This window comes from Pollicipes pollicipes, unplaced genomic scaffold (assembly GCF_011947565.3).
Source record: "Pollicipes pollicipes isolate AB1234 unplaced genomic scaffold, Ppol_2.1 Scaffold_4002;HRSCAF=4701_pilon_pilon_pilon, whole genome shotgun sequence".
Classification (NCBI taxonomy): domain Eukaryota; kingdom Metazoa; phylum Arthropoda; class Thecostraca; order Pollicipedomorpha; family Pollicipedidae; genus Pollicipes; species Pollicipes pollicipes.
In genome coordinates this window covers 2,754,418-2,781,921 of record NW_023596420.1, presented here as the reverse complement: position 1 = coordinate 2,781,921, position 27,504 = coordinate 2,754,418, and the positions used below count along the sequence as shown (strand labels likewise).

At 51.9% G+C, this 27,504-nt stretch overlaps 1 protein-coding gene across 1 annotated transcript in view; it reads right to left on the bottom strand.

Annotated features, from left to right (window-relative positions):
* The window catches only part of LOC119093388 (nephrin), a 98,561-nt gene that overhangs the window by 69,825 nt on the left and 1,232 nt on the right, over positions 1 to 27,504 (bottom strand). The gene's annotated exons all lie outside the window — the stretch shown is intronic.

Sequence of the window (27,504 nt, the reverse complement as noted above, 5' to 3'; positions counted from 1 at the left end):
ACGTGCCGAAATCTCCTGAGTATGCAAATCTGCGAATCATCTGCGTCTGTTAAAAGAATCGCATGCCTGTCTTATACAATGCCCCATATCATTCTGGGGCTTTTCCAGACGAATGTCGCGCACTGGTATCTTGGCAGAAGCAAAGCAGCAGTAATTGGGTCGTTGGCTGACTCTGACAGTTGCCCTTCAAACCTCCCACAAATGAGCCCCTCAGTGGCACCCTAATAATAACACTATGACAATTGTGTAACACGAGCTTGGTGGATTCAGTCTGGGTGGTTAGTTCAGGGAAGCGGTACTTCTAAGAATAAGCCTTTCATAACATCTCAGCCCTGGTGTCGGACCCGGAGTGATACGTATCTACTCGCGTCTTCATTTGGTCACCATGATTATTGACTGTTCATCACCGATGACATGTTCTCGGCATGTTGTTAGTGTGGGTGGATATTCATCATTGATACGCCCCTGGCTTATCGAAAGCCATCTATCAAAGTTCACCAGTCACTTATTCAGTAAGTTATACCTTTATGTGCTGACGGTATTAGTAACGGATTCATCTTCGAATGGTGTATGCTACTATTTGTATGGTTAACGAAACTGCCAATCATTTTTACCGGCAGCTCCTTAACACGGAAATATCCTTAAAAAGCAGCACTGCATTGCAAAAGCTTGCCGTTGGATGCACCAACCCACAGAATCGTTGCAAAAGTCCAGTGGAGGCTGCCTCGGCGTGCAGAAGCGACGTCAAACCACAGCGGCAGGTGAATCTGAAAGGCAGTGTATTGCAATAGGCAGCATGTTTATGCTATGACAGGCGTAAAATTTAGGATGATGCGGCATGTGTGACAATGTGGGCTGGGAGTTCTACATTACTGCTTACGGTCATTACTATACTACTCTGAGTCTACACAATAGGGATGCAGCATATAAAAAACAAAATGAGACTTCGAAGAAGATGCAGGGCAGCCCAATGGACAACTTTTGCCTGGTGTCCCACCACACATAGAGTCCACCTTGATCCCGGCCGACAAAAGGGGCAGCGGTTCCGTTCGAACCCAATCCGTTGTCGCTCCACCAGACAGACCTGGCTGACAAAAGTTTGGGAGTCGGCTACAACTTGGCGATTGGCTCGTTGGTTGTATTACATTGGAACAAGGTATAAACCTTCGTTCATTTTGGATTTCGCACAGATACAGCGCATGTCATCAATGCCAGAGAGATTCGAGTTACAGATTCTCACCCAACTGAAAGGAAAAAAATGCGCAGCCAACCTCATAGCTTTCAGAAACGCCAGGTGGCGCCTTTTTCCTCACGAAAAGTACATACTCGGAGGCTGTTTCTGGCGCAGCTAGACTTAGCATTATCAGAGCCTTTCTGTACCCAAAAATGCAAGTAAATCTGAGACGTGATGAAATGTTGAGCTGTACAACTACCATTTATGTTCAGTTATGTACCACATCTTGATATGTGGTGTGTGTTAAGATTTGTTTAACCTTATGGACTATAACTGGAGTCAGAAGTGATTACAAACTCGTTTCTGCCATCATATTGATGTTTCCATACCGCACCAAATGTCACAATGCAGCATCTTAGAATAACGAAAGGCCAAAAGCACTCGCAAAATGAAAAGGACATGCATACAATTCCTAATACAACAAAAAATTTCACGCAGATGGCGGTTGAACGAGCCATGACCTGCGCCGCAGATGAGCCCCTGGATACTTTGCGGCGCGCACCCCGCTGCATGTGGTGAGTCTGGTGAGAGGATCGGCGAGTCTGATCGGCACCTGTTGATGGCAGTATTGGTACGGAATAAAAAAGGCTTATTAACGACGTGAGCTTCCTTTACATTCGGACTTTTTTATGTCCGGATCTCTCATGACGGCGAAATATGTCATGTATATATGCGGATGGTGTGGCATGCAACATAGGTATCTTGAGTCCGCCTTGGAAGCCGAGCAACCAACAGTCCTGGATGCCGTGTCATCGCTCCATGTCCTTCCCCGAGGAATAGGTTCCTGATTAGATACAAAATTCTTACTTCCTCTGTCTCACCACCATGCGCTTGGATACTCCAGTTGTCTGTGAGACTTGTAATACTTCGGCCAACAGGTTCCCGCTAGGTGCCCTGCATCAAATGTAGAGTCAAGTCTCAGACGTCTCATAATAACACAGCGAATGTTAAGCAGTGATTGCAATGAAGTGACGTTAAGACAGTGCTGCGATAGTTGTGCTATAAGCGTGATATACGAGTGGGCGTATAAAATAAAATGACACCATGAATGGTGGTAACGTGAAGTGCGTAAGTGATCACATCAAATATGTAGATATAAGCATTCAGTCAATGGAAACTCAGAGCCCTTGCGCGTTCCAACTATCCATCAGAACTGATATTTCCAGCCTGTGCCTCAGTATCATAACCTATGAAGAGCGTGATATCCGTGCAACTTTCACACTCCACTCTGGTTTATTATACTCTTTCCATCTATCCACCCTCTCTCTTTCTCTCACTCTTTCTCCCTCTTTCTCTTTCTTTTTCTCCTACCTTCTCCCTCTCCTCTCCCTCTCCCCTCTACCTCTCACCCCTCCCTCTCCCTCTCCCCTCTCCCTCTCCATCTCCCTCTCCCCTCTCCCTTACTCCTCTCCCTCTCCCTCTCCCTCTCATCCTCCCCTCCCCTCTCCCTCTCCCTCTCCCTCTCCCTTCTCCCTCTCCCTCTCCCTCTCCCTCTCCCTCTCCCTCTCCCTCTCTCTCTCTCTTCTCTCTCTCTCTCTCTCTCTCTCTCTCCTCTCTCTCTCTCTCTCTCCTCTCTCTCTCTCTCTCTCTCTCTCTCTCTCTCTCTGTCTATCTCTTGGTTTAGTCTAAGCCACACAATGCAGATGGCCGCAGTAGATATTAGTCCCCTCTGTGGCGCTAGGGCGTGCCTTTCAACGGGCGGCGAACGAATGCTAAGTAAGCCCTAAGTCAAGTGCAGGGTTCTGTCTTAGACAGACGTGGGTAAATGACAGCTCACTGCCTCCGTCGCGCTAAAAAAGCGGCTGCCACAGTCAACGAAATAAAACTGGAAAGAGAACCGAATGTGTCACGAGCCCCGCAAAAGAAACTCATTTGTGTCTTAATGGAAAAGTTCCTTTCCTTTGTGGTACAAACGCGGCGAATGAAATGCTCGCACGACTGGATCCACGAATCAATGGTGGCAACATTAAACTGAGGCGGTGCCTTAGTGTTGGGGTGTCACGACGAATATTCGAGGGCCATTTTCGCGCGTGTCTTACCTTAAGAGTGCACAGGAAACACTAGCTCATCAGGTATATTCGGGCAATTCACGTACGCACTTTAAGTGTCAGAAGTTGTAATCCATCATCAATCCGACGTAACTTTTTTCGTTCTTTGAAGTAATTCATCAGAGGTTTGCTGGTGGTAGCTTTCAATGTCATTCGTCATTTGCTTTTGTTACCAAAAATGCAATTACATAAACCGAGTGCACAAAGCTAAATGCAGGCTGCGAACCACAATGTGATCGGCATTCCGCTAGGATGTCATGCGTCTGTGCAAAATATTAAGCGTAATCTGACCGATCAATGACATGGTTATAAGGCGCGCCAACTACATCGGTTATTTGTGTGAGATATCAATGATACATTATCATACCGCTGAGAGCATTTAAGCACAAACCATGGAAAATGGACGCAAGTAAAGAACGTAATATCCTTTTTTCTATGGGATAAACAGAGCACATATAGTAGCATACACAAAGAACGATATGTGCCATCGCCGTTTGTAAGTCCCTCTTCTACGATGCACCAACACAAGTGACATGTCCACAAGTTTCATGTCTAAATCGAAATCTGAGGACCCAAGTTTAGAATCGGAGGGATTCGAACCATCATCAATAGCCCTAGTTACTCCTCCCAAAAGGCATATTAACTTCACTTGCGTTGCCTGACTAATGACGTCACAAGTTCGTGATGGCCGTGGAGTCCTCTAAAAGCCGTCATAATTGTGCTGTAACTTTAAGACACCAACAAAGGCTCGCCGCCATCTGAGCACATCTGGTCAACTTTATAGATAAGACCAGCAGCAGAGCTGAATCCAGAACAGAAAGACGTTAGCCAAGATCTATTAAATGTGCGGACAGACTGTTTCAATTACATTTGTTTGTTCATCTGTATTGCATGACGCGTTGTGACCTTTGATGATCTCTGAAAGTCGTCTTGATTCAGCATGTATCAGTTGAACTTCCATGCGATCTTTTACGGCTCCGTACATGACTGAAGGTCAAACCATGTTAATACATGACATCAAAATGGCCAACAACAAGGGAGGAAACTTCCTTTCTCTACCCCCCAGAAGACAGTTAGCAGTGAGAGCCTTCACTCACGCCGGGCCCCAGATCTCAGTGGCCCAGCATAACCCTGCGAGACAATTTCTCAATGCGTCAAACCTGACCACGTGACAGCTATGGACAATTTAGTGGGTCCACCTGTAAGGGTCCAGAAGTTATTTCGGAAGCTCGGAGGGTTATGTTAAGCCCACGGCCGGCCCCAGGTTATTCTGACGGTCTTTGGCCGGCGTCGCCGACATTTCGGCGATGTTGACCGGCGCGCTACACCAGGCTCGGCTGCAGGAAATACAGCGCATTCCAGGACAGACTGGTCGTGCACACGACATCCGGCGCGCTCTGGGCTGTCATTGGCCTTTACGATAATGATTGACGGTTAATGGCACATCGATAACACCGTCTAGTCATGCCAAACGTGGCGGATATTCATTGACGCCGCAGTCAAAGCGCCTGAAAGCCCTTACACCACATTAACCGGCCAGAATCGACAACAGCCATGTTCATACCGCAAAAAAAGAATCATTCCGGACCTTCGTGTTCGGAATATGATTCAAAAGGCCTTCATCTCAGAATTCGGACGGCAAGGCACCGCTAACGCTTCGAGACAGGTGTGCGGCCAACAGACGGGTTTCACGCCAGCAGCGGGGCTCGCGCTCGGGGAAAATCGGATAACGTACGTCTCAGTGTCCGTCTCTCAGATGGGTTAGCATACGCTTGGCGTTCGAGAAATACGAGATGTAATTTCTTCATAGCCTTCGGCGAACAAGCTATGCTAACCATATGTATAAGTTTAACTACCTACATAACTACCCAGTGTTCTAGGTACTATCCGGTAATTTAGAACAAAGTTATACTTAACCACATTATCTGGTTCATGTAGCGTTCGAAGCTATAGCGTTCAAATCGAACTTTGCAGCAAATGAACTTTGTATAAACCCCCACTTTCACCTGTTCATCTCGTCCATTTGTCCGCATCCGTTTGCCCATGTTTCGTCCATGCACTAAACACAAGCCGTGCTTTACGTGCAACATCACCACATGGCTGACCAAAAGCAAACGTCGCCGAGCGTGGCACAAATCAACACAAACGTGAAAATAATTACGGTCACTGTTGTTCGCAAACCGAACGCCCCCATGTGACGCAACCCGCCGCTGGCTGGTGAGTGGATGCACCCACGGGTGGACAAACCGGGTGACTCGCAGCCGTAGTCTGATAGCCAGCGGCAGGCAGAGAGCCATATTTCGTGTGGCAGCCAGTGGCGGATGGTAGTCATCAGCGGACAGCAAACATGTCTTGCCTAGCAGCAATCACTACCAGGCGACAGCCACTAGTTTGTCAACCATGGGCGGGCAACAGTCATGTCTCGTGCGGCAGCCAGCAGCGGGCAGCAGCCACGTCTCGTGCGGCAGCCAACGGTGGGCGACAACCGCATCCCGTGCGGTGGCCAGCAGCCATGTCTCGTGCAGCAGCAGCCAGTGCGGACGGCACTCATGCCCCGTGCGGTGGCCAGCAGCCATGTCTCGTGCAGCAGTCAGTGCGGACGGCACTCATGCCCCGTGCGGCGGCCAGCAGCCATGTCTCGTGCAGCAGCCAGTGCGGACGGCAGCCATGTCTCGTGCCCCGTTACCGGGCCATCAATTCGCAGTTTGCAGCGCGAGCCATCACTATGACGTACAACGGTCACGATGCGTCCGCCAATTTGCACGTGATTAGGCCGCCCCCGGCCGACCACTACGCAGCCTAATTGATAGTGCCCGTCAGAGTCTGCATTATTAAAACACGCCAGCGTGCCGCCATCAATTCGACGCCGCTGGAGTGTCAACGGGGCAGAGTGAGGAATCAAACACAGCTGAGTTGTGAGTGAAGCGACACCAACTTCTGAAGTCAAGCAGGGGCAGTGGGACGTCCAGCGGGGAGGAGGAGGAGTCCGGTGGGGCTGGCAGGAGTCGAACGCGACTCGTGAGTCTTATTGCTGATGAAGTTGGGAGCCAAAAGGACACACCATTTAAATCGACGCAAGCTTCAGCAGGGCAACTTAAGGGGATTGGCGGATAAGATGTCTAGCAAATGAGCAATACGAGTCAAATGGAGCTCAATCCGAGCCAAGAGGTGCAAAGTGATGGGTCAAATTGTGCAGGTCACCACCGATAAATGTCAATATGAGCTACAAATCTAACTGAAAGTCGGTCTCGATCTTACCATTTACACCGTGCTAACCCTCATAGACCAATCCGTGCCGATGTAGCCAATCCGTGCCTTGTTTTCTATGATCCGAACTTTGCTCTTCCCTGCTCTGGAAGCCTATGGTCAAAACGCCAGGTGCCAATTTGATGGAATGGTTTCGCTGCCCTGGAAGCCTATGGTCACCACACCAGGTGCCAGTTTGATGGAATGGTTTCGTCATGCTACGACCACGCGTGATAAAAACCAGAGAAACGGAGCAGCTGCTATACTTCCAGCCACAAGAAGCACCGCATAAAATCATAACGAGTCTGCCCTCACCCTGCGGCCGGCACTAGCCGGCGAGAGAGGCCTCCTGGAGTCGTTCAGCCATTCAGCCCACCAACGTGGATGTGTCGCACCGCGCCAAGCCTCGCCTGGGGCCGCGGCGTCTCTCACAAGCGGCGTCTCTCACAACGTGGATGTGTCGCACCGCGCCAAGCCTCGCCTGGGGCCGCGGCGTCTCTCACAAGCGGCGTCTCTCACAACGTGGATGTGCCGCACCGCGCCGAGCCTCGCCTGGGGCCGCGGCGTCTCTCATAAGCGCAGCCCGACGTGCGCAGCCGTCTCTCGGTCTTGTCTACACCGGGAAGGCCTCACCTTGACGCATTCTGACCGTCCAGGCACGTGTTTGTTTGGGATCCTCCGAACGCCATGCAGCCTCACATGCAAAATACCGCGACACCACTTTTTTGTTGTTTTGTTTTGTTTTAATGTCTGTTCGTTGTGAACAGATATGCGCAAGTCATGAAGCAGGGTCAATAATCGATTTAAAGTCCGCTTGCGCCGTCCCGCAGCTACAATATCTGAGCCAGGCAATTAAATGGATTTGGGTTGATCCTCTGCTTCCTGATCGGCACGCATCATTTCAAGTTCTTGACATATTGATTCAGCTCGTATAAAGCTCCACTTCTCTCGCAGCCACAGTGTTCCAGTGGAGTATATCATGTCTGGGAGATAAGGTATTTTGTACCTGCGTATTCCGCGGTAAATCTTGAACTATTACCGGCCCCAAGCTTCTCCTACTGCATCCATCATCATCACGATATCATTTCCTTATCTATTTTGACCGCCAGGATCTAATTCAAAGCAGGTGAGTCCATCGATGTTGCACGCGTCTGGGCGCATAAATCGACCCATAGTTTTGCCAATTCGGCCGTCAGTTTCCGACTCCGTTTTAATTGTTCGACCCCGTGTCGCTGCAACACTAGCTGGCGAAGACTTGGATCTTACTTCAATCCGTGCCCTCAGCTTGTTGGGCATTTTGGGCATCAAGGCTTGGCTCCTTTCATGCCAATCGCCTTGTTGTTGAATTATCAATGTTGCATTATGACCACACCTGGCTGAACAAACTTCAAACGTTGTCTACTTATTTGGAAGACCGAAATTTTTAATAACTGCACCTGTTGTTACCGAATATTTCCTAGGGATGTGATCATTGGATGCAGCTTTCAGAAAGCGCACCGGCAAGGCCGGGCCCGGCGGCTCAAGTCAGGTTTCTCATAGCTGAGGTAAAACTCGCTCAATTGGCGGCCTCAAAATGCTCATTTTCCCACGCATAAAACGTCCTCATTTTCTTCTTGATAGAAGTGGTGTATTTGCAAAGAACCAGAAAAATCACGTCACCATTTATGGGCGTAGTTATGCGTATGCCTTGGAATACGTTTAGGAAAGTTTACGAACAAGGGCTTATGCGTAGCACGAATACGATGTTTATGTTCTTCAGGCACACAAAAACACCTGATAATACACACGATCCTACATCAACAAAATTTCTACGGTTTGTCTTGTAATATTTCTCATCCTACAGTGTCTCGTGGCAGCCCGTCGAAGCCTTGCCGTGGACCATTCAACAGCCCCATCACCAGCCCACCTGCACATCGGCGGGATTGTTGGTTGTCCGTCCGCCCGGCACGACCCCGTCCTGTTCTGCCCAAGGGCGCCCGCTTTCGGGCGACCTCACATTACGTCCTCGACCCGACAGCCACGGCCGACCTGTTGGGACCTCGCATACGGCGCTCGTCGCAGGCGGCCCTCGGCTATTTTGGCTGGCTTCGGAGAAGGCTGCTGGAACACGGCCTGGCGCGACGCAGTGACGATGTGACGCTCCACAATCAGCCGCCAACCGAACCTCACCCATCCATCCAACCCCGTCTCTCTCTCTCTCTCTCTCTCTCTCTCTCTCTCTCTCTCTCTCTCTCTCTCTCTCTCTCTCTCTCTCTCTCTCTCTCTCTCTCTCTCTCTCTCTCTCTCTCTCTCTCTCTCTCTCTCTCTCTCTCTCTCTCTCTCTCTCTCTCTCTCTCTCTCTCTCTCTCTCTCCTCTCTCTCTCTCTCTCTCTCTCTCTCTCTCTCTCTCTCTCTCTCTCTCTCTCTCTCTCTCTCTCTCTCTCTCTCTCTCTCTCTCTCTCTCTCTCTCTCTCTCTCTCTCTCCTCTCTCTCTCTCTCTCTCTCTCTCTCTCTCTCTCTCTCTCTCTCTCTCTCTCTCTCTCTCTCTCTCTCTCTCTCTCTCTCTCTCTCTCTCTCTCTCTCTCTCTCTCTCTCTCTCTCTCTCTCTCTCTCTCTCTCTCTCTCTCTCTCTCTCTCTCTCTCTCTCTCTCTCTCTCTCTCTCTCTCTCTCTCTCTCTCTCTCTCTCTCTCCTCTCTCTCTCTCTCTCTCTCTCTCTCTCTCTCTCTCCTCTCTCTCTCCCTCTCTCTCTCTCTCTCTCTCTCTCTCCTCTCTCTCTCTCTCTCTCTCTCTCTCTCTCTCTCTCTCTCTCTCTCTCTCTCCTCTCTCTCTCTCTCTCTCTCTCTCTCTCTCTCTCTCTCTCTCTCTCTCTCTCTCTCTCTCTCTCTCTCTCTCTCTCTCTCTCTCTCTCTCTCTCTCTCTCTCTCTCTCTCTCTCCAATCCCTCCCCTCGCTGTTGTAATCCGCGGTGTCTCATAGCCCTCTCCCTCTCCCTTCAGCCTTCCAAGACGTGCAGTTCATGGGGGGACGTCATGCTACCGTGCCAGGGTAGCCAGGATAATCAAAGATGCAAAGACGCGATGATCTGATGTTGATCTCCCGAAGAGATAGGACGTGGAAGACTGTCGCCACACCACGCCAGATGACGGCCTTGGAGAACCGTTCGCCCAGCAGGTGCATTCAGCATGCAATTTTTTCCCAAGCTCATTTGCCTCAGTCTGCCAGGTTTTCCCTAATGGCCACGTAATCATGTGTGCTGAAAGATGACGCTGAAATCATGCTGAGGGATGGCTGCCGTTTGCTTGACGCAAGCCCGGTCCCCTAACGACCATTTGGAAGCCTCACAGCGTTATGTGATATCGCGGTGCAGCCATACCGTGGTCATATAAAGTATCATCATACGAGCCCGCTCATTCAAACATGCTTCACCCATGGTCGAACGACCATGTACCAGAATCGTACCAGAATACCAGTACGAGCTGCTCAGCGCTTCGTTCTCACGTCCTAGCACTTCGGCCAGCGGTTCAGCTAGTGATAGCGAACACGGGCCACCAATGTGTTTCGCGCCTGCTTACAATGTGTTTTGCATTATCCTGAGCGTTGGACGCGTGTCTTGTGCATGGAAAGTGTGCTTCTGTGACAACAGCGTAAGCGTAGACTTATCCACTGTTCGTATGTGGAGAACAAGTATATTACTCATGACGCCATGCTGATGTGGAGATGTTCTTGCCCTAAGAAAATGAAAAAGGGCTTTGGGCCGACAAACTCAATTCAATTTCATCATGATATAATGAACTTGCATTCAATACATTAGGCGCTCCATGATAAAAGCTTCGGTCGAACCGTTCCTATGCATCCCATAGCCTTTTTAAATCTGGACCATGAATTCAAGCAAGGGAGCAAGCGTTTCGGCGTTCCTCTAAGATTTGTTTTTCGACTATGTATATCATATATATGTATATATATATATATATATATATATATATATATATATATATATATATATATATATGTATGTATGTATATATATATATGTATATATATATGTATGTATATATATATATATATATATGATATACATAGTCGAAAAACAACTCTATATATATATATATATATATATATATATATATATATATATATATGTAGTTTCCGTTAAAGTATGCATATGGCATTACCGGCAGGTGAAGTATGCTGAGTGGCCTGACCTATCGACCCCGACGCCGCTGCTCCCCGCTGAGGGGGGATGACAGCTCGCGGCGATGGTGACAGACGGCGCGCCAGCCGGCCGTCATGTGCGGTGACGACGCTCGACAGGCGGCGGCGACACGGTCTGTGACGTGGTACGCTACGGTGGGGCGAGTCGGGCGCCACGCCGCCCTCTGTTCTGGTCGTCGCGTCGGGAGGTTCGCTGCAGTGCTTCGAAGCCACTGATCGCAATCGCCCCACGTGTGACAGTAAGGATGCTGCCGTGGTTGTCGTTGTTACCGATGGCACGCTGTCACGCTGTCCCGTGATGTGGCATCCGGCCCAGCCTATCCCGACGAGCCTGGCCGCATCATTTGTCATCTGACGACACTAATGCTTACGACACTAAGATGCGTAATGCGTGCAATGGAAAATGCGATGTTCATTGCAGTGGTGTTTATTTCGCCGCACACAGAGGACGAAAACAACTTTGGTCTGTGCGTTCGTTCTAATGATGAATTCCCCTGCTCTTCCCAGCCCTTTGAACTGGTACCGAAAATCTGGCAGCAAATACCTAGCTTTAAGCGAAACACAAAGCGGAAATATCAGGAAAACACAGCTGAAATATAAAAAACGGGGAATACAAAGCTGTAAGATCAAAGCAATTGCATGCATAATGAGTTGCGATGAGGCTCCTGCCCAAAACCGAGCGAACACTCAAATAGCTGGAAGGCAATTGTTTAAAATCGCTTGGAGCTGCGAATTGGTTGCCAAATTTCCAGCACAAGTTCAAATGACTGAAGGATAATTGGGAATCCATCACGAGGACGAACGTCCAGGCTAAAGCTGTTTTTGCACTCTGTGTGCAGCGAAATAAACACCATTGCAATGAACATCGCATTTTCCATTGCACGCATTACGTGTCTTAATGTCGTAAGCATTAGTGCCGCCAGATGACAAATGATGCGGCCAGGCTCGTCGGGATAGGCTGGGCCGGATGCCACATCACGGGACAGCGTGACAGCGTGCCATCGGTAACAACGACAACCACGGCAGCATCCTTACTGTCACACGTGGGGCGATTGCGATCAGTGGCTTCGAAGCACTGCAGCGAACCTCCCGACGCGACGACCAGAACAGAGGGCGGCGTGGCGCCCGACTCGCCCCACCGCAGCGTACCACGTCACAGACCGTGTCGCCGCCGCCTGTCGAGCGTCGTCACCGCGCATGACGGCCGGCTGGCGCGCCGTCTGTCACCATCGCCGCGAGCTGTCATCACGCCTCGCCGCGGAGCAGCGGCGTCGGGGTCGATAGGTCAGGCCACTCAGCACGTGACGCCGATCTGACAGAAGGTCGAATGTGAAGACGTCGCTGAATCAAGCCGGGTGATCGCGCGAGAGAACTTCCACGGAATGGGCCTTTGGATTGACGGGCCTTTACAAAACTTGTGGTGTGTGAATTTGAAACTGTAGTCCGGGATCGCGGCGAAAGGCAGTCGCCGATGCTGGATATCTTTCAGTTTAATCCAGAATGTCACCACTCCTAAGGAGCAAAGGACCATTGGCAGGTCAATTGAAAACCACGACATGAGCATTGAGATTTGGTGCCGAAGAAGAGCAGCCTGGAGAAGATCTGGCCTGGCCTGATTCAACCGGGACTGATGTGCAAAGAAGGTGTATAAAATTACAGTTACAAGAGGCGTTGGGACAGCGCTGGTTTGTTTTGACAATGGTGATAATGTACTTGCTCCACTTTACACTGACTCCCAAAAGTCAGCAAGTCAACCTGTTTGGAAAGCGTTTGAGTCCAGCCAGAATCCAAGAACGTGACAGGGTTAAGCTAGAGGCCAGTTGCGTCTTAACTTCCGCTTAAATTACCTCCAGTCGGATTACTGTTCTGACCACTTACTTGTCCCTTCAGCAAAGAAACACGCGGGAGAATATCAGCTGGTGAACATGGGTGCCACCACGTCAACAGACTGACCGGGAAAACTCCTCCGGTCACGACGATCTCCGTCGTTAACGTCATTAGTCTCGTCGCCATTCGTCTCATCACCAGCTCGCGTGACCGGTGTCCGAACCGGCCGGTGGAGCTAGCGCGTCTCTCTGACCGGATCCCGGAGCTCGCCACGCTGGACGGGAATTCAAGCTGATGGACGAGGTGGCGGCACCAGACCGGTGGTGCCCAACCCCGCCCACCCTGGGCGGAGGCCGTGTGCTTCAGTCTTGAAGCGCTGTCGCCCACGTGCTCACAGTTCAGACGCCGCACACGGGCAGGACCCAGCCGAGTGTGACCTCCAGGGGGCGCTGTCGGATGGGCCCGGCCGGCGGCCCGGCCTGATCTGGGATGACGACAGATGACCGCCAGGGGGCGCTGTTGGATGGGCCCGGCCCGGTGGCCTGCCGGCCGCTAACCACACCTGATGCTTTCTGTCCTAAAATGACATCACTCAGCGTGGTATGGTGTCGAAGGGCGAGGGATCGTGCCGCAGGTGGACTCTCATCTCAGAATGATACCAGAAGGTTGCAGCGTTCTGAGGTCTTCCGCGGTCGACGTCACGGATCTGTCTGGTGCCCCGGGCTGACTCACAAACTCTCTACCCATGACAATCTGGCGCACTTTCATATATTTACCGGCGTCAAACGTCGATGTTTATTGCATCGGTGCTTTTTTTTCAAGCACATGGCTACGCGACTGACGTGTTGTTGTTTTGCTTATGACACAGGCATGACGTGTAGCCCAAGGAATGGTATCGAGCCCGCTGCTGATGAGTCATATTCCTGAGGGAGAGCCTGCTCGTGAAGGTCCATCCAGTGGGAACAAAACAAATAGATAACCTTCGGCATTGAAACGAAGGTATACAGGCAAATGCTGATATTTCGAGAGTCAGAGGTATCTTGAGACGTCAGAGGCTATTATTGCTCTGAGTTTAAGCGTTTCAAGCACTTTGTGCATCACACTGCGCGCTCTTTTGGGCAGTTTATTACAGGGCACTTGTGTTGTAGCGCTAAGTGGCGTGAACTTCCAATTCAGTCCAAGAAATGGGACGGCACGCCGGCTTCCGCACCATTCGAATATTGATCCTTTGTTGCCAGCTCTCATTGAACGATGCGAGGTGGTCAAACTTCAGGTCATAAATAGACATAAACAGCATTACAATCTAGAAGCATCAACTTTAACAATGAATGAAAATGAATCGTTAAACAGCGCACTGATTTCGCCACCCGCCACGCGCACGGAATATGGACGGAAAACGGGGCGAAAAGCCAGGACGAAACTGATCCATCTGGCACAAATCCAAGGGCATATAAAGCCTCGTCAGGCCACCACGCACAAGACCGTGGAGTAAACTAGGTGAGGTCAGGTCAGAAGATATGGGTCACGTAAGGCGCGGGCCACCCATGGGATTCATTGTTCTGGAGGCTGCTCTGAGCACTAGCCGCAAGTGAATACCAGCATACTACGCCCTTCTGTTATTCTAAGGCCTTCATGTCTTTGTCGTGAAGTTTGATTACGCTTCTTCATGTTCTTGCTCCTCGTGTCCTTGTTCTTCATGTTCTTACTTTTCAGGTTCATATTCTTCATGTTCTTATTATGAATAACTTTCTTCATCATGTTCTTCCTCTTGAGGCATTTGTTCCTCACTTTCTTACTTTTTATGTTCTTGTTCTTCATTTGCTTATTTTCATGTCCTTGTTCTGCGCGTTCTTGTTCTCATTTTACAACATGCCCATTACTAGCCATTATTGACTTCATAGCTCAGTGATATAGCGCCATCAATATTGAAACCTTTGCATATATTTCGCCACCATACACGAAGTCTACCATTTTCCTGTACTGATACAATATTCAAATTCGGTTGCATCATATAAGCGGGTTAGGGTGAGTAATAAATGTATCATATCTTTGTCCAGGAAACCCGTGCCTAAGAAGCCTGCCATAATCCAATGAGAAACGTTCAGCAGGGAAACTTACTCCTGGACCACTTCTCGCTCGTTTTGCAACTTCTGTGGCGTCCCATTTCTACGTCGACAAGTTTACTTCTCTCCAAACGCAGCATTTTAGCTTTGATTATACTAACAAATAAACTGGATGTGGGGAAAAATAAAGGGGTGTTCTCTAGGAACCCTGCCTGAAAACAAAGTTAGGTATCTGACAAGACAACTAATGGCACAATTGCTCCCTATATCGTTTCAGATTTGACTTTCTGAAATTGAAAATTGTATTTATTGGTGGAGGCGCCCCAGCCTACTCTGATGTTTGCTCGACATGGTGCGAAACTGTTTTTAAACTAAAATTTAAACTGTGCACTTCAACGTGGCTGCAATTAAACGCTTTTTACTAAATTGCATGTATCATTCAAATATCTAGACTGTGTTGACTACTGATATGAATGCACTCATCATCTGCTCGGTTTGATGAGGGGTCAAACCGCGATACGGATGGCTCCGACGTGCTCGACATCAGTGCCGTACCGAGTCGAGACCACTGTAGACAGCCCGTGAAAAGTTTACGCTGGTGACATGAGCCTTACCAACATTGTCATCATAAATTAACGTCGCTATATCACCGAACTGGGTTCTTCATCTGCCGAAAATGCGCCCTGAATGTACGCAGCGTGCCAAAACACACACGCCCGCGGAGTTGGATGAAGCCGGCCAGGAGTTCCTGTGAGCCGCCTTCGGTGCCCACGGGGGAGGGGGGGGGGGGGGGGGGCGCTCGCCACCGGCGCACCCGCAGGCGGTTCCGTCCGGGTAATTAATAACACAGACAAATACACAGCACGCTGAGATGCGGTGCGCGCGGCGCCATAAATACGCCGCCCGGGACCGATTTGTAGCTAGAGCTACGACGCTACACACCCGGTGCCTGGCCGGCCTCCAGGCTGCCTGCCGGCTTCGGGGCGCCTCAGAACGCTGCCAATTAGTTCGCCGAGCAACAGCGCGCATTAATCGCAGCCAATGGCCGCACCGGCGGGTCTCGCCTCACCGTGCACGAGCGATGGCTGGGTGTAGGACGGTCCGCGCCAGAACAGCGGCCGCCAAACTTTGGGCGCGGCGGCGGTTAGTTCGGACATCGGAGCCAGATTAGAGGATTCCGTCCAGGTCGGACGTCCGTCCCGGCTCCGGCTCCGGCTCCGGCTCCGGCTCCGGCGCTGGCTCCAGCTCCGGCTCCGACTTTGGCTCCGGCTCCGGCTCCGGCTCCGGCTCCGGCTCCGAGTTCCGGATCCGGATCCGACCCCGGCTCCAGATCCCGGCTCTGAACCCGGCTCCGGCTCCGGCTCCGGCTCCAAACCCGCTTCCCACCCCCACCTCGGCTCCGGCTCCCGACGGCGGTCTGTCGGTGCGAGTCTGCGAGTCTGCACTACGGAGCTCGAGCAGCGGACGTGTCGGTTCCCCACCGCATGGACAGTCGAGTGATGTGTGACGTTCGACCAGTGGTGGCCATGCGACAGCGATATGTTCGGCCAGTGCACGTGTGCGTAACGTCTGATCGATGGTGGATGTGGGACGGTGGCTGAGTTTCGCTCGGACAGTGGTAGGGTCTGCTCTGTGGTGGACAGTGATGAGAGGTGTGTCGACCGAGCGGAAGTGGTAGGTGATGCCTGGGCGGTGACCTGCGCCCTGTCGCCGCTTCCGGCGCCGATTCGTGACTTAATGATTGATGACCACAGTGGCTGTTTTATTCATGACTGGCGGGCACGCGAGTGGGCACACAGGGAATAAGCAGGGTCAAGGGCCGTCTGCATTGAAGGTGGATATGAATAAGTGGCTCAATATTTACTTCTTGTTTGCTCTGAAATATTTATAAAGTCGCTTTGGCTAGTTTATTCTTAAAGACAAGCTGCAGTTCAGAGATTGAAATGTTACAAATAAGGAAATGGTGTAGTTCTGAGAGCGATCTTTTTCTTTTTCATTATTTTTTGCCGACCAAAGCACTACATACAACATTTCCGGAAGTCGATGATCAGTGTCGGCGAAAGTCAGCCCGCACGCCGGCCCCGGGCGCACAACCGAGGGCATTGATTGGCCCAGCGGAGGAGCAGGCCTCTGCCGCCTCATCACATCAGTGTTCTCCATCCCGACCACAGAAGAGCAGCAAGCTCGTTAGTCCGTCGCCGGTACAGGGAGGCGCGCACGCGCATGCGCGGCAGCTCGTCGGCGCGTGACGACCTGGTGATTAATTCCCGACGCCGATGTGACCGTGGGCCCCACAGGGCCGCCTGGCCCACTCCCTGGCGATCGAGATGGCATTCGACCGGCAATAATGGGCCCCGTTTGAGCGGGGCGGCCCGGATCACTCCCCAGAGGCGCAATCATCGGCTCCGCTCGCCGGCCGGGGACGTACGGGTCGTCACGGCGCCGAGGCCGCAGACACGCGCTGTCTCGCTGCCGACGGCGGGGAACCTCGGCTGGCGACGGCCGCAGGCGAGGCAGACCCTGCGGCGCGCGGGCTCGCTGTCAGCTGCCGTTGTTGTCGGTTCGCCGGTGCGGACCCCCGACGAATCTCGCCAGGTGATGCACGTTGTGCCGTGGTTCTCGGAGAGGCGCCACCTCTGCCAGGAACTTATCTATCCAGAGAACTAGTCCGGCATGCGAACTCCTGCTGTCGAGGGTCAGCTATCCAATACTCAGGACGGAACTAGCTTCTGAGAGAGGAACGGACAATACCGTCATCCGTGCCAAAAACCAGGACAGTGACGTGGACGTTGCAGTTCGAAATGACCTGTACCTGTTGCCAGTCTACTCCCTTCATGAGTCAGCTGAGTGGTCAGCCAGTCTGCGTGTTTGCCTGGAGGCCTCAGCCGCAAACGCACGGTAGGCTTTCATGCCTTCTGGGAGGAGGTCCGAGCATGCACTGGCCTGAGGTCAAATGCAGCACCTCACGCACTCATAATGGTATGGAGCTGCGTGACTCCTGATTTGCGGGACGCGGATTGCAAAATGTCAGTCACGAACGGTGCCACGTAGCTGATGGCTCGTGATGGAGGCCGTCGGCGCCCCCGTATTGACCTGTGGATGCAGCGATGGTGAAATGTGTCGCGTGTGTATTGTAACTGCTTTTTAACCTGGATAAAGAAAGGAAAATAGCGATGCGGCTGTAGCTTTCCTAAATAATAAAAAGCCTTGATTCATTCATCACAAAGCTGTCCAAGATCAAACATTATCCAATACGGCGAATTCTAGGCGGCTCCAGCAGATTATAAATGGCACCTCATGGAACTTAGAGGCGATTGGCTTCTGGCGTCGTGGTGGTGAGTAGGAACACGATATCCCAGCGAAATATTGCGTCTAATTAGCCTATGTCACGCGATACAGGAAGCCAAACTTGATTTCCTCGAGGGATTTCCCATCCATGCCGAGTAACACGTAGTCCTACCTAGACAGCAGATATCTTCATTACAACGGGAATTTTATGTCGCGCACGTGTAGGGTTAGATCGATTTCGGTCGGTACCTCACGCTGGATGCCGGGAAAATTGGTTATGATGTGTGGGACCTACCTTGGCTGGCATTGTTGCAAATTGCAACGCAGCTTAAATAGCTAATGCAAATGGTGAGACCTTCATTCGGGTTTCAGGAATATATCCCGACATAGTACCTACCAGTCCCGTATCCCAGATATTATGGGATGCGTAATCTATTTTGAAATGGAGTTGCTGAAATTGCTGGATATTCTGATGTTCCGGGATCAAGGATTCCTTTCAGATTTTTGCTGGGAGATTCACCGGGATCCAAGAACTTTAAGTAACCCCCAAAATCGGCGGCACCAGCCACTTCGGGTAGCTTAGGCACGGAGGCGGGGTTGGCCATTCAGGCGCATGCATGGTTATGGCCTATTCATGTTTTTCCTTCCACGTGCCTTTGCAAGCTAATTTACCCTCGCTCCCATACAGGGGAGGGAAAGGGTTCGATGCCCTCCCTGATATTATTGGATGTAGGTTGCTCGGGCGTATCTTTCTGGCATGTCATCACAATCAGATTTTATGTAGACAATGGGACATAAATTGTCCATGTTTGAAGAGCAAAACCATGTATCGAGCGTTTCTCTGGATTCCGCGAAGCGCCCGTTTTTTAGAAAGACTGTACGGCGGTCTACGGCCGGTGCGCACGGCGGACAGCAGTCGTCCAATCTGTCGACAGCGGGCGGGGGAACTCATTGTTACATTAACGAGGCCTACGCAGGGATGTCGCTTTTTTAATCGGATTGGTTGCTCGGCCGGCAAGCTGGCCCTAACCAACCACCAAAGCTAAGTTCTCCCCGATCTTGGGGCTTTATATTTTGTGTTTTCGACGTAAATGATGACTTTTGAATCCAACTGCGGCACGCTTAACCTGCTTTTTATTTGTGAGTTGCCCCTTCCCCATTGTAAAATCCTGCGCGAGCCTCTGTTTATCAATACATCAGGTTCTCAAAAGAGTTAGAGGAAGGTAACACAAACAACTTTTCTGTGTGAAAATTCCGTTTATGGATGGTAAGCTGCACAAACAGGCGAATGCGACCAGCTACCTTTTACTTAAAAATTACCGGATATTGCAGTAACATTACCTCATTTTTTTGTCCTTTTCCAGATGTTATTGCGTGATGTACCTGCCAATAACTGCAGACTGATCTAGCGTATACAGGAGTTGGAATGAAAACAAGCATATCAGGTTTCTACAAGGTACTCCGTGGCACAAACTTAACACAAAAACCTCGAAATTACCTCTTCCGACGGGTATCAAGTGTACAGGCATTTCAGGGAAAGGTTCTGCATTTCGCTGATCCAGTACACCTGTTTTGTCCATAGTCATTGGAGGGGGGGGGGGGGGGCGTAGAGGAGTACTGGGGTCTCTAGTCAGCATTCGGGAAGGGGGGGGGGCTCAGACCCCCCTCCCCCGAAAGTATATGATGTGACACCCCTGGGACTGCATTCATAATTATATCCTTAAAACATACAAAACGACATATTCGTTTGCTCGGAATAAGCAGGGAAGACGAATGTGAAGGGTCCCATGTTGCTATGGGACATATCGTCACAGATATTTCCATACATGTTAAGCTGAAACAGTCTGATTTTCAGACAAAAATTAACCATTGACCTGGTCTAGTGGAACCTCCCTCCCTTTGGCTATGCTTCGTGCACCCTTTATTGCCTATGCCCCTGTGTCCTGTGTTCATAATACAGAGAAAAATAGCTAAAAGTGACATGGTTACATTTCGTGAACGTCATTTCATTACCTCACGTCATCACGGGTGTCACGCGGATAAAGCCGCGTCAGCGAGGCATGTACCCATAACCTGTTTTTCCGATGTTGGACGAACAAGATGATTACAGATGTAATGGTCATCGAGATGTATATGGCGCCTCAGCATAAGCAAAGTGAGTCCATCACCTCAGACAACCAGGGGAGGGAAGTGCAGTAGGAGGAGTGTCACTGATGGTAGGCGCCGCGCTCAGCTTTACAAACAGCTTTGCTGGAATATTTGCTCGTTTTGGGCCTGCTGGAACCTGACAATAGCAATCGATGAGGTGGAGGAGTTCGGTATAGCTAACTGCCACAAAGCATCAGAAAAAGTGATAGCATTGTAGGTTTTATTGGTCACAGGAAACTGAGCTATGTGTTCAAGTATTTCCCTGGTTCGATCTGTTTCGGTGTAGGCTAGAGCGTGTTGTATTTAAGGCCGGTTTTGAAAAAGGAGACATTGGCTGCTTTTCATATCTTACATGCCCATGGGTCGGACAATGCTGATATAACGTGATTCGAGGGGGGTACGTCCGCCTGCGCCGTACAGCGGGCTGCTGCTGCTCTGGTCGAAGATATTTGGCACCATGTACCTTCTCTGGCCACCAAGATCTAGCAACAAACACCTGCTCTGGTCACCGAGATCTAGCAACAAAAACCTGCCCTGATCGCCGAGATCTAGCAACAAAAACATGCCCTGATCGCCGAGATTTGGCAACAAAAATATGTTCTGGTCACCAAGATCCAGCACCAAATACCTGCTCTGGTCACCGAGATCTTGCAACAAAAACCTGCTCTGGTCACCGAAATCTGGAACCATAAGCAAAGAAAAATACTTGAAAGCTAGACGATGTTTGCGCACGATTTCTCGCAATGGTCTGTAAGCATTGAATCACCTTTAAACCAGTATAATTGCTCCTTTTCTCGTTTGTTAGCATGATTTGGTCTTATTTGCCTTCGATGCTTGTCGTCGAGATCTCCACCTTGACTACACAAAATCTACTTCTCCTAGATCCGGAACCACTTCTCGAGATCTCTGAGCATATCGTTGTGAATTTTACTTAGTATCTTTGGAGACTCCAGGTCATCTGTAAAATTTTTCATTTCTTCAGGAAGTCAGAGTCTTGTTCGAAAAGTTCCCGAGTGAACTGTTGAGATATACGGAACCTGTTATGATTGTTGCTGGTGTGTGTTCTGCGACTCAAGCTTCCTTAAAAAGTATTGCCGATAGATCCTTTTACATCAAAAACCCCATCTTCCCATCTGTGCGTACTCCCACAAAGGGTTGCTAGTAATGACCACAAGGCTGGTTTTGTAAAGTCGTTACCCAAGAGACAAACAGTTGCGTCAGTTTCTTTAACGAGCGGTGTAGGCATTGAGTGGAGCAGGAGCCGAGCAATGAAGCGAACCAGCTGTGTTCCGTGCAACACATCAAGACATCATCCATATGCGGGGCTCCCTGTAAGCTTCATAACTTTCTGGCGGAGGCTATCATCGCGCGCTCAGTCGAAGGCTTTCCGTGATTATTTGTTCGACCCATATATATATATATATATATATATATATATATATATATATATATATATATATATATATAAGCCCCAGGGCCACACTTGGCACCTCCTACCCCAGTGCGCGACGCAAAGAATGTCAGCACGAGAGCGCTGGGGAATACCGAACCGCGTTAACAGCTCTAGCACGCCGACAAACAAACTCACCGGCTGCTGAATGCGCAGGCCGGCGAGGCTGTCAAAACCAATCGACGGAGCGCTGAAGATTTGCCAGAGCGCCCGGGCGCCGGCGGCGCGGGACCCGCTATCTCCGTGCTGATCTGAAGAGCCCCGGTCGGATTTACATACGATAATCAGTACTGCAAGAGCGCGAGAATCGTTCCTGAAGGCTGCCGAGCCGGGGTCAGGACCGCCGGCAGTGCATGCGTAGCGCGCGGCTGCTCGGCAGAAGTTTCGGCTGAGCGGCGAGTCCGGCGCGCACCTGGAGGCATTCCCGCAGCGGGCGACCGGCCGCCGCCGACGCCGCCGCGCCCGACGGCCGGCCCCCGGCGACGGGCGAGCGTGCATTAGCGTGGGGCCGTGCACGGGGCCCGGAGCCACGTCGAGTTCCGGTCGGCCGGGAGCCATGCTATCGATTGCGGCCGCCGGCCAGCGGTGAACGGGCAGCCGCGCAGTTCCCATGCGCGGCCGTCGTGCCGTGATTAATGCCGTCACCGACCCCGTCTTTGCCACCGCTACCGGCGGGCCGTGGCTGACCTGAGGTCAGCCGGCCCTCGGCGAACCCTGGCTGCCCAGCGCTGACTTGCTTGCTCGGCCCGGTGGCGGCCGGCAGTCGGGCCGGCACAAAGGCGCCGCCGCAATGCCAGGCCGGCGGCGCCTAATGCCAGGCCGGCCGTCGGCTCTAACAAGGCGGCAGCGCCGCGTCCGCTTTGTAGCTGGCGGCGCCGCCGCAGCCTTTCAGCCGCTAATGCCCGGCTGCAGGCGACCCCCGGCGGCCCCGTGGTCGCCGTCCCGCCGGCGCGGTCACGACTGTCGCGACTCTCGCCGATAAACTCGGCTCGGCTGCATGGTAATCCGCACAAGGTGTTTGTAAATACTGGATTAGTGTGCGAATGCGCTGAGCCCCGACACGCTGCCATTTGCGTCTAAGCGCGGCGACAAGACTTCATTCTGGTCTGAATAGGCGCTGAAGGTCAGATGAAGCTGACAAGAGCTACAGTCGCGACCGTCCGGTGGCTCGGCGACCGCAGCGTCCCCAAGGTACGGCCAGTAATGCGGTCTGACATTGGACCTCACTTGGTAAGATTGAAACTTGGCCAACGTCTGGCTGTTGCGGACTTGTGCTGGTCCGTAGAGGGACCATGGGAGTGTTGGTATGCTGCAGCTCACCAGTATCACTTGGGCTGTCTGTTAAGATATTGGAATTCCTGCTGCGATCTCAAGACACGAGCCTCTCCTGACCCAGAGAGGGAAAGCGGCGCAAAGAGGCAGCTCAAGCAGCAGCACTCAACAGCCCACTTCGTTAAGTTAGCATTTAGTTTTGATCAGTTTTAAGACCAAGCTACACCCAAAAATAGTGGCTGTGACCTAACGTGACTGATCTCTAGGCAATTTAAAGACGAGGAAGGAAGAAAAAGGGAAGGACGGAGGTTGCCGTTTTTATATTTCATCATTGAAAGGAGACAGGGAGCGGCAAGGAAAGGATGCATGGGGAGAGAGGAAAGGGTAGGGAGAGAGAAAGAGTGAAGAAAAGAGTGAGCGCGGAAGAGAGAAGAAAGAGGAAGAAAGAAGGGAGAAAAGAAAGAGGGGAGGAGAGGGAGGGAGAGAGAAAGGAGAGAGAGAGAGAGAGGGAGCGAGAGGAAGAAAGAAGAAAGAGGAGAGAGAGAGAAGAAGCGAGAGAGAGAGAGAGAGAGAGAGAGAGAGAGAGGAGCGAGAGAGAGGGAGAGAGAGAGAGGAGAGAGAGGAGAGAGAGAGAGAGAGAGAGAGAGAGAGAGAGAGGAGAGAGAGAGAGAGAGAGAGGAGAGAGAGAGAGAGAGAGAGAGCTACCAGCCAGCTACAGCCAGCCAGCTAGCCAGCCAGCTAGCCAGCCAGCCAGCCAGCCACCAGCCAGCAGCCAGTCAGCCAGCCAGCCAGCCAGCCAGACAGACAGACAGACAGGACAGACAGACAGACAGACAGACAGACAGACAGAGAGAGTCAGTTCCGACCGGGGTGGGCATGCCGGCAGATAAAAGGGTCCCATCGCCGGTGACGCACCGGAACGACCTGGATCCGGGAACGGACGGATGCCTCTCATCGGCTGAGGTGGGCACTTAGCTCGGGCGCTCTCCGCTTCCTGCGGAGCACGACCGGCCACCGAATTAGCGGGACGTGGAGACGTGCGGCCGCTGCACCAGGCGTGGAGGCGTGCAGCCGGGGCTCCAGACGTGGTCTCGTGCCACCGGGCTGCTAGACGTGAAAATGCGCCGCTGGTCCACGGGACGTGGAGTCGGGCAGCTAGGGTACAAGACGTGGGGACGTGCGGCTGGCGTGCCAGACTTGGAGACGGGCTACCGTGGTACGTACCAGACGTGAAAGCGTGCAGTCACCACAACCGACGTGGAGGCTTGCAACCAGGGCACCAGACGTCCAGGTTAAAGTTTCAGTTCGCTGTGGGCCTGTTCTGAACAGTGGCTAGAAAGTGCAGTCTGGCTGTGTCATGCTATTGCAGCTAACGCTCGACAAATATAATTTTTTCGAATTAGACTAAGAACATTGCGGAACAAAAAGTAAACCATAGTGACTACATGTATTACACATAAACTATTATTCTATCTCTCTCTATAACTCATGTATATACATATGAATATATATGTGTATACTTGCGTGTATATATATATATATATATATATATATATACATCATATGAATATCAGTTGAATTGAACATTAGCATAAGTATGACCATGCACATCGGTATCAGATGAATTATGGCATGCTGGAGGCCAAATGCTATTTTCACGTTTCTGGACGTTTGGTCACGTAATGTTATACTTCGTGAGAAGTTTTTGCGAATGCTGCGCCCATGTAGCGTATTTGTAAACACCTCATCAAGTGTCAGTGTTTGCCATGCAGAAGGGCAAACTTTGCAAGTCCGCGTTATTTCAATGCTGAAACGCCGGACGCTGCTATTCTACATTTTTTTGTTTTAGGCGAAGTTATGACGCAAATGTACTCAGCCGGCCAGCGGCTATCACGGCTTATGCCGTCGTAAATCCCTTTTATAGACATTGAGAGGGGACTGGACAGAGCCCAGGCAATAAGAAACCACCCAAAACGGTTCCGTCTGAGGGTAAGAACAGCCCTAGCGGAATCAATGCCCCAGAGCGTAGGTCTGTTATGCTCTGCTTAATTATCTGTCACAAGCAACTAAAGCGCCAACGTCAGCCATCACCTACATCAAAGTGGTTATAAATGAACTGCCTTGAAACGAAAGTGACAACACAGCTGCTATGGAAACAGAGATAGAGGCCGTAATGAACAGCGGTACGCAGCACGCGAAGGGACGATGGAGCACTGTAGAGAGCAGCGTAAGTGACGGCACGATCCGCAATGAACGCGAGATAGCTGATCGCATCTACTGCAAAGGGCGTCAGTACTATCAACGCCTTCACGTCACCCAGTGGCAGCAGGAGCGTCGTCAAGTGTTTGAGAGGCAGACGATATGGCGGCTGGACCCAGTCCGTCCAGGCATTCCCGCCCTCAGCCGGCGGAACCGACCGCAGGCCACGCCACCCCGGTCAGCCACGGCACGTCTGCTCGCCGGCGTCTGAGGCGCGACCGGAGGCACCGACACGCCACCGCGCGACGGCCGCATGTCCGTCCCAGCGGCCCCTGAGGCCGCGCACGGTCAGCGCGGGTCCCACGCCCGTCTCAGCGGCCCCTGAGGCCGCGCACGGTCAGTGCGGGTCCCACGCCAGTCTCAGCGGCCCCTGAGGACGCGCACGGTCAGCGCGGGTCCCACGCCCGTCTCAGCGGCCCTTGAGGCCGCGCACGGTCAGCGCGGGTCCCACGCCCGTCTCAGCGGCCCCTGAGGCCGCGCACGGTCAGCGCGGGTCCCACGCCCGTCTCAGCGGCCCCTGAGGCCGCGCACAGTCAGCGCGGGTCCCACGCCCGTCTCAGCGGCCCCTGAGGCCGCGCACGGTCAGCGCGGGTCCCATGCCCGTCTCAGTGGCCCCTGAGGCCGCGCACGGTCAGTGCGGGTCCCACGCCAGTCTCAGCGGCCCCTGAGGCCGCGCACGGTCAGCGCGGGTTCCACGCCCGTCCCAGCGGCCCCTGAGGCCGCGCACGGTCAGCGCGGGTCCCATGCCCGTCTCAGCGGCCCCTGAGGCCGCGCACGGTCAGCGCGGGTCCCATGCCCGTCTCAGCGGCCCCTGAGGCCGCGCACGGTCGGCGCGGGTCCCACGCCGGCGTGCGTGTCCTCCAGAGCGCCGCCGGACTCGGACCGGCTCTGTAATGCTGGCTGGCACGGTCGCGGCGCGCAGCTGGGTACATTCCCTGCGGGCTCGGTTGGGAGCGACCGAGGCACGACCGGCGCCCGCGCCACCGGAGCGTGGCGCGGCTCGGACCGCGTCAGTCATGAGCGGCGCTCGCGGGCGGGGACGAACCCGGGCTTCGCCGGACGGCGGTCCAACACTGTGTGGCGCGGCTCGGACCGCTTCAGTCATGAGCAGCGCTCGCGGGCGGAGACGGACCCGGGCTCCGCCGGACGGCGGTCCAACGCTGCGCAGCGTAGTCGACTTCTGTCGTCGCTGTTTGCGCTCCGAGGATTTCAAAAGCTGAACGACGGACTACTGATGGCCGGATGCTTTTCAGTATGCGTTTTTACCGTGCACTTGAAAGGTTCATATACACATTTGTGCGACATTGCCAGCTGTTATCCTGCTGTGCGTAAGTCAGATGGCGCTGGAGTTCGCGCAAGGTATGCGTGGTTCTCACATTGATGGAGACGGTTGCTGCGCTGCGCGAGATATTTTTGTTTTAGCTAATTGGAGAGCAGCACATGGCTTGTGCACTAGTTTCCGCACTATCTGACTTTTGCGAAATGGAACCATTCGCCCGCAGCTGCATATCACCGATGTCCCTAGACCTCGATGCCTGGTATCTAACTCAGATGTCGCGACGCAACGGCCTTTTCACAAGTGTTTGTGAAGAGGCTTGCCTACCAACCTCATGCATATGAAAGCAATATTAAGTCGTAATACTCATTGGTGGATTTGACAATTTTCGCTAGTCGCGTCGCAAGCGATGCATTATACGGAATTTTGCGGGCAAAATGCAGCCATGAGTACTGAAGGAAACTGGAAAGATAGGAGTAAAGAGAAAGAGCGAGAAAGACCTGGAAGAAAAATAATGGAGACAGGGGAATCGAAAATACGCAAGGCAGTCACAGACAGTGAGTTTACGCTGTCTCTCTCAGTGTCTGACCAACAGCACACCGGGGCGGGAGACACAACGGAGCGGGCACTGGGAAGCATACTCAGAGGGAATACAACTTATATATCAATGCTCTTTCTGTGAGATATCCCGCTTCCTGCTACATTTCCTCCCTCCAATTTGGAGCGTCTCCATATGCTTCCTTTCTCCTTTAGCCGACTACTTGAGCAATACTTGTTTGCCTTCAGAACCTCGAAGGTCTCTACAGGAAAACAATTGCACCTACAATACCTGCGGTGCATCGTGACGCACGTTATCTGTAATACATCGACGTTGACAAACATGTAAGCACACCATCAATGGCATCATTGCGTAAGGAAAATCAATGTGGGTGCATATGATACATCATAAAACGCAAAGACTGGTCTGTAACCGAAAATTTTAGATTTCATTCATTTAATATTCTCTGTAAAGCTGCTTCCCGTCTGCAGGTTTCATTGCATTGTTTTCGCAGAGCCATCAGAGATTAAGTTCGCTGCAAAATTACCTTTCGGTTACACGTGGATAGCTGTCACAGTGGCTCCCAAATTGGCTTGCTTTCTTTGTTTTCCAGCCCCCCGCTCTTTATGTAGCGGTATCTCGGCTAAGTATGGATTTGATTATG